The following is an 8,937-nucleotide window of genomic DNA, read 5'->3' on the forward strand; positions in this document are numbered from 1 at the left end:
AGCAACACCGATTAAACTGTTGATATTATGGCGTCTATACCATTCATGATGTTTATGTTCAACTATATTGATGTATCGTGCAGTGCCTACCATTCATGACCAGTGTACTGTACCTTACAGCCGTGTGGTGCTGTACCGGCCTATCTCTGCCACTCATACTCACCTCACACTTCCTGACATACAGTAGATAGATAGGTAAGTTTATTGAACACAAGTTGCATAAGTATTATAATTTAAGAATTACTTGAAGTATCATAGCAAAGCATCTGAACCAGCGCGAGTAGCAAACTAACTTATAGTTCAACAAAAAATAAATTCAAAACCAAAACTTTGCCATAGTGTAAAGTCCCAGGTTGCTGTGACCTTCTGCCGCATTTACACACAATTACAGGGTCTCAATTGTTTCTCTTACTATTGACAACACTACATACATATATTGTTTCTCACTTTTGATTTTTTTTTAATTTTTGTATTTCTTTATGGTTCATTCTTCTAATTATTATTATTACAGTGTTGTTATTAATATTATTATCATTATTATTTTATTATTTTATTTCCATTTTCGCCCCAGGCCCGATGTGGGTCAGTGACCTGTGCCCGGGTGGGCTAATCCCCAAAAAAAGAATAGAATAAGTGTGCGTAAAACCATTGAACACGTACACACAGTAGCAGAACAGTCACCCTCTTGTTGTTCACCATCAGCTACGTCACTAAATATGTATTATAGCCGATGTTTTATTAGGTTACATTCTTTCCTTCACACTAATGATTATCATTAAATTGATTTAATGATGACAAGGAGTGACTAGTAATTCAATTTAGTTCTTATTAAATGCCACTGATGCGTAACGCATTAGCTTTACGTAGAGTTTATTGCTTTAATCATGTTTCATAACCCGGTTATGTAAAGGAGTTGTGAAGGATTTAACTTTATAAGATCTATTAATCTCGTGGAAATAGTGTAACTACCTTTATGCTGACATGAGCAAGAAACATCAATACAGATCAACATTGCTCCCCGGGAAATACTCTGCCTGTCAACTGTCACTCACCTAAGGCCATTACGCCGTGCAAGCTCAGTTAGCAGACGTCACAACACATTCGTAATCACATTAACTAAGTCACCAATCACAACCCGTGTTCCCGTGAGACATGGCGTCCCTCGACGCTCATTGGCTCACACTGTTGTGAAAAAAAGTTATCATGCACGAGCCGACAAAAAGTGTTGGTAATGTTTTGTGGTAGTTTTTGTTTCCCCGCCTATATACTCACGTGTGATTACATACATATGTCTCACCACCAATAAAAATCTTGTTACATAGCGAATTATACAACAATGTGTTAAGTTGTATAAACATAACTCCATTGCATAGAAATTAGTTATTTCAAGACGAGTAAAAAAAAACACGCTAAAAAATACGATTCTTCAGACCAATGGTCAATCAGCGTGTCCACAAAATATCCTTGTTGCGTGAGTTAGTTAATGTTTTTCCTACGAATATTTAAGGAACCGTGAAAATAATACCTGATATACTGAAACTCAAAAGGGAAGCCTTACAAAGTGAAGCCCCGCGTAGTGATGTAGGCACACCCGACGACGCTCGGCAACTCTCCTGGTGACGCAACTGGCAAGGATTGGTCGGTAAAAAAGCGTCGCGCTCCTACAAAATGGCTACGGCTGAGGTGTGTTAAGAGTAGTGGTGCCTCTCTCTTAAAATGCTTCATCTGCTAAATGTTATCCCGAAAACTATACATTCAGAGTGACGAAAATGGTCTAAAATTAACTATTCTTGCACGTTAAAAATAAATTCTTCTTTGTCCGTAAAGTTTATGAGTTTAGTAACAAAGTTTGGACTACATTGTGAAGGTGTTTCTCTGTGAGTGATTCTTTGTAACTCAACTCTACACAGTTTATGGGGTTATAAATATACATATTTCCGTACCACGTAGAATACTTTGAGCTATTGATCATCTTGTGTTACCGGGTGCTACAGTAGTTGATCTGGCGACAGGTCACTAGGAGGGCGGCGATGTTCCCTATGTGTTAAGTGTGTGTGTGGCCGCCTCCTGGGTGGTCACCGCCCACAGTGTACACTTCCCCCTCCCCAAAACACGTCCTCCAGTGTACATTTACTCATTCACGTTACTTAGACGTGTAATATTGTTTTATCTAACTTTAGACCACAAGGGATGTCTCCATGTTCGGCATAGACTAACGATATTCTAAAGTTAGATTCATTTAGAGTGGGAGGATGATTAGGAGCAGCCCCTGTCTGACTGCATTTACATACACGTGTTAAACATTTTACCACATCCCAAGTCATCACACTAAAAATATTATTGCAATCTGGATGTGGGAATTTTAAAGCAATCTATGATGAAAAACGATATATATTTTATTGTTTGTAGACAACTTTGGTACAGTGTGAGGGTAATACGTTAAGAAAAATTGTAATTATTAAAGGTAGGCTTCTTTAGTGATTTGTTACTAGCATATTTTTTTGTAGAATACTGTTTAAAAAGTTAAATACAGAAAATATTGGTCTTTTTTCTTAAAGAATTGCGATGATTGTTTTTAAGAATTATTTAAAGAAGAAAGACATTTGAGGAAAATATTGTGAAATGGGCAGGCCTTTGAGGATAAGGAGAGGACAAGGGAATTCCATTTAATTGTAGGATGTCAAAGGAGCCTCCCAACATACCTCCTCCTTCCGCCCGCCCTTCCTACTCCCCTCTCCCCCTCCGCCCTTCCTATCCCCTCTTTCTCCTCCTCCCCTCCTACACCTCACTCCTCCCCGCTCCCCTCCTACACCCATTCCCCTCCCTCGTTTCCACCTTCCTCGTACACTTCCCCCTCTCTCCTCCCCTCCGTCACCTACCCTCTCTTCCTTACTTTTTAACTCTCCACTCCCCTTCTTTCACCTCCCCCCCCCTCACCTACCATCTTCTCCCTTACCTTCCACCTTTCCATTCCCCTCCTTCACCTTCCCCCTCTCCCTCCCCCTACCCTCCCTCACCTACCCTCTCCCCTCCTTCACCAGCCCAGGACCATTGTGGAGATGAGTGCGACACCACCAACTAATTAACACAAGTTTAGATCAAGATATATACAGGTGCAGTAGGTCAGTTCACGACGGTCTCCTACGTGGGTCCTTCCTCTTGACCTTTCCTCGCTCCTTAATGCCCTACAGAATTTCCTAATTTCATCAACTCATCTTTATCCTGTAGCTGGGGGGGGGGGTGATTGGGTCTTTTCCTATCTCTTGGGATCCCATCGACGATTTCATTGGGATCCGTGTTGTTGTGCTGTTGTTGAGATGAGAAAGTCGGACACACTCGCTGCGGTTCTTTGTACGCTGAATATACACAAGTGACAATCATGATTTGCTGTTTGAAAATTCTTTTGGTCACTACTTATTCTTTTAATGTAATTTGTCTTCGTTGTCGCCAATTGCAGATATTATTGGTTAATTGGTTCATGTTTACGTATTATACATATAAATTGTTCATTGTTCAGCCAGTCATCTGTTTCAGTCATCTGCAGCGCTCCACAACACGGCCAGGCACACCTTAAGTAAAGCAGCAAGTGAACTTTGCCATTAGAATATACAAAGAACAATTATTCTCTGAACTAATGTTATTTCGTCCTGAATAATAATCAGTGTTCAGTAAAGTTCAGTGTTGAAATAAAATCTAGATTATGTTATTCAATTTCAAAATCGTTTCCTTAGCAACATCTTGTAAGACCTGTATTGAATATAATTTATCGGACTCAGTGGAGCTAATTATCGGATTAAACTTTAACCCCCCCCCCCCCGCGTTTTGTGCCAAATAGCGATAACTTTAGTTTTACTGTTATAACTTAATGGAAAGTAATTTATATTTATATTGTGAAATTCAGTTTATTTTTATTTAAGGTGACGCTTACTATCATAACATAACCAGATTATACCGAAATTGGGTTAGATTAGATTAGGTTAGGTTAGGTTAAGTTAGGTAAGAAATGATACTACTCATTTATTGTTTGTACACACACACACACACACACACACACATATATATATATATATATATATATATATATATATATATATATATATATATATATATATATATATATAATCACATGTGTAGCCCACTAACCTATCAGAGGTGAGTTATCTAGACAGTCAGTTTTATTTAGGTTCACCTGAGTAAGATAAGAGGATAATTTGTTTATTTGGATGATGACAAGATAATTAAAGTGTGACCTGTACGTCGGGTTGAATAACTGTTGAGTCACAGCGGCAACATAAAGTATATCTTTAATTTACTACACCACCACCAGAGGGCAAGGTTCACCTGCTTCCTACCCCGGTGTCTTTACAATATATATACATACATATATATATATATATATATATGCATGGATATGTGTATATATTTTTACGAGTATGCGCATATGTTTTTGTCTTTTTGCGTGCAGGCACATTATATGTGTTTGCTAAACAGTAAAAGAAATAAGCATATGGCATCAACAACCTTCAGCAACACCTGTCATCAGCACCTGTCATCGAGACCCGTCAAAGACACCTGTCATCAACACCTGTTATCGACACCCGTCATCATCACCTGTCATCATCACCAACACCCATCATCGTCATCATCACCTGTCATCATCAACTGGCATCATCACCCGTCATCAACACCCGTCATCAACACCTGTCATCAACACCTGTCATCATCAACTGGCATCATCACCCGTCATCAACACCTGTCATCATCACCCGTTATCGACACCTGTTATCATCACCTGTCACCATCACTCGTCATCAACACCTGTAATCATCACTTGTCATCAACACCTGTCATCGACACCTGTCATCGACACCTGTCATCATCACCTGTCATCAACACTTGTCATCAGCACCTGTCATCAACACCTGTCATCAACACCTGCCATTAACACCTGTCATCAACACCATCGTCAGCACTTGTCATCAACACCCGTCATTGACACCTGCCATCAACACCTGTCATCAATACCATCGTCAACACTTGTCATCACCACCTGTCATCATCACCTGTCATCAACACCCGTCATTGACACCTGCCATCAACACCTGTCATCAATACCATCGTCAACACTTGTCATCACCACCTGTCATCATCACCTGTGATCAACACCCGTCATCACCACCTATCATCAACACCTGTCATCAACACCTGTCATCAACACCTATCATCAACACCTGTCTTCAACACCTTTTATAAACACCCGGCATCAACACCATTATCAACACCTGTCATCAACACCTGTCATCAACACTTATCATCAACACCTATCATTAACACATGTCATCAACACCTGCTATCAACACCTATCATCAACACCTGTCATCAACTCCATCATCAACACTTGTCATCAACACCTATCATCAACATGTCATCAACACCTGTCATCAGCACCTGCCATCAACACCTATCATCAACACCTATCTTCATCACCTGTCATAAACACCTGTCATCATCACACAGGTACTCAGACTCTCAAGAATTTATACGTAATTTTTGCCCTTAACTAAAGAAACATCCCTAAGTTTAAGTAAAGTCTCAGTGTAATATCAACACCACGTTAGCCTTCATGCACGTGTGGCAAATAATGTAATGCAGGTACATAGTTATATATTTACGAGGTGGAAATTAACGTGTCAAACCCCTGAGAAACTAGACTTAAGACTAATGTTATGAAAGTCTATTAAGTTAACGTCTTAGTGAAGCAACAAAAACATTAGTAGTTAATTTTAAGATACGACGTTTGGAATAAGTCAAGAGAGGTGAAGTGTTAACATTGCACATGAGTTTTTTTTTATAATGATAAGGTCCGTCGTCTTCATTTTAGGTTAAACAAAAAAAACGACATAAATCTTGAGGAATTTGAGTCGAGCGCTGGCCAAGACCCGGGCAACTCCCACGGTCGAAGGTCTCCAGTCTAGTTGTCAGAGAGTTTCTTGAGTTGTGACAGATACAAAGAAGGCTTTAAAAGATGGGTCACACAACACATATACGGCCAGGTATACCTTGAGGGGTATACTGGGGAGGAGGGGGGAGGGAGTAGTGGTGGTGGAGGGGTGGGGGATGGGGGGGGTAGTGGGCTGGAGGGAGGTGTGGAAGGCGGGTCTTTAGGGAAGGTAGTACCGTAGCTGCTGGCGGGCCGGGCGGGTTCACTCAAGGAGAATGGCATGTTGGGAAGGTTAGGGAAAATTATGGGTTTCCTGGATTTTTCTGCAGTCTGGGTCTTTATGAGAGCTTTGTATACAAGTGGTGTTGAATGGTGGATAGTTGGGTGGTGGATGGTGGTACTTGGGGATGTTAGGGGGCGGTGGTGGTACTAGGGGATGGTGGTGGTACTTAGGGATGGTGATGGGACTAAGGGATGGTGATGGTACTAAGGGATGATGGTGGTACTAAGGGATGATGGTGGTACTAAGGGATGGTGATGGTACAAGGGATGATGGTGGTACTAAGGGATGGTGATGGTACAAGGGATGATGGTGGTACTAGGAGATGGTGGGGGTACTAGGAGATGGTTGTAGGTGGTGGTGGTGATTGATGGTGACTTGTGGTGGTGGTGATGGATAGTGGTTACTGTGGTGTGTGATGGTGATGGATGATGGTGACTTATAGTGATTAGTGGTGGGTGATGGTGACTTGTGGTGGTGATGGATGATGGTGATTGTGGTAAGTGTTGGTGATGGGATGATGGTGACTGTTGTGGTGGTGATGAATGATGGTGTCTATTGTTGTGGTGGTGGTGATGGATGATGGTGACTTGTTGTGGTGATGATGGATGATGGTGACTTGTGGTGGTGGTGATGAATGATGGTTACTGAGGTGGTGGTGGTGGTGATGGTGAATGTTGTGGTGGTGGTGATGGTGCCTGTTGTGGTGGTGGTGATGGTGACTGTTGTGGTGGTGGTGATGGAGACTTGTTGTGGTGATGATGGATGATGGTGGCTTGTGGTGGTGGTGATGAATGATGGTTACTGGTGGTGGTGGTGATGATGGTGAATGTTGTGGTGGTGGTGATGGTGACTTGTAGTGGTGGTGATGAATGATGGTTACTGAGGTGGTGGTGGTGATGATGGTGAATGTTGTGGTGGTGGTGATGGTGACTGTTGTGGTGGTGGTGATGGATGATGGTTACTGAGGTGGTGAAGATAGATGATGGTGACTATTGTGGTTGTGGTGATGGATAATGATGAGTATTGTAGTGATGGTGATTGTCGATAAATTGGCACACGTTTAGTTAAGACAATATAAGGCATGATTTGTGGTGGTGGTGGTGGTGGTGGTGGTACACTGAAGGATGGTACGTCGCGTCGTGGTATACTGTGTGATGATAGTATGTGTGGTAGTACAATGTCTGGAGGTACACTGTGGTAGTATACTGTCTGGTGGTAAGCATTTTGTGATGATACACTGTGTGGTGGTAAACTGTGTGGCGGTAATCTGTGTGGTTGTATCCTGGGTGATAATACTGTGTGGTGGTACATTTTATTGATATATATGTATATATATATATAATAGGCGGGCAGCGGCTAGTTTATTGTGCAATCCGGACTCATCCTGTGGGCAGTAACGCTGAAGGATAACAGTCTTTATTATACCCCCGCGGTGAGGTTATCGTGACACTGAGTATGAGTATCTCGCAGACATGTGTGGTAGAGTCTTTATACAGTGGTTGGGTTACCTATACTTGGTACAGAAGGTGGACACTGTCTCGAGATATCAGCTAAATCACCACCCACCAGCTGTTAAGTTCTATTTTCTCACAATCTAAGACATAGTGTTTAAGAGTATGGGAATATATTTGTCGGCATATTTATAATTTGGATTGTTAATATCATCAAGAGAGACATAGTGTCAGATCCATCTAATATCCAAGCCTTGTAGCCTCTTGATCTTGTTGCTTGCTCCATACATTCATATTTGACCTGATACAGCTCATCATGGGAGACAATCAATCGGCTAGTCCCTGTTTGCACTAGTCTGTTTGCTTCGAATTAATTTAGTAGTTGTCAGAGTTCATCAGTGTCGCTGTAGGACGAAAAATTCAGCTACATAGTCACCTCTCTCATGGTTTCGGGTATCTGTGTGAGAAGGAATCTACAAAAGCTAGGCTGTATCTTAAACCCTTCGCCAGTGAGGTGTATACATATTGGCGTCTGGCATTAGAGATAAGTGTGTGGCACTCTGAGTTGAGGGTGTTAAGGGCAGGTAGTGAGGATAGGGAGTCAGTGATGATGGGACTGTCAGTGGTAGTGATGTCTGCATGTTTGAGAGCAGTGAGAATAACAAATAGTTCAGTTTGTAGAGGTTCAATTCCCGATTTTTACTCTTCTCTAGTTTATCATCATTAATCTGTCACCATAACAACACCCCCCCCCCTCCAGGTGTTGAGAGAGCTGCCGGTATAGAGAGTCAGTGTGATGTTTTTAGTCGGCAAGTTATGTACAGTATGTGTTCAAAAGCTTTCACTTTGGTAGTGTTGGGCACAAGGACTGCATATTCAGCTGTTTGGGAGGTGGATCTGTAGGTGTTGTGATATCAAGCCAGGGAAATGGGAAAGCTGATGTACTCTGGATCCACTTGGATTTATCTGTACCATGATCTATCTATCTGTCTATCTTAGCTACAGCCCACTGATGCTCAGTATATCTCAGTGGTCCAACTACAGTAACACTAGAGGAGTACACTGTATAATGCTACACTTTATGGTGGTACACTGTATGATGGTACGCTATGAGATGGTACACTATGTGATAGTGTTACATTTAATGTCGGAATTTATTTATTTTTTTTTATTTTTTGTCGTGAGCGGTAGCGCAAAAGGATTACAGAATAGAGGCTACAAATGGTGTTTATAAGACCCCAGTGGTCATTATATTATAGCAT

This window comes from Homarus americanus, unplaced genomic scaffold (genome assembly GCF_018991925.1).
Source record: "Homarus americanus isolate GMGI-L3 unplaced genomic scaffold, GMGI_Hamer_2.0 scaffold5589, whole genome shotgun sequence".
Taxonomy (NCBI): domain Eukaryota; kingdom Metazoa; phylum Arthropoda; class Malacostraca; order Decapoda; family Nephropidae; genus Homarus; species Homarus americanus.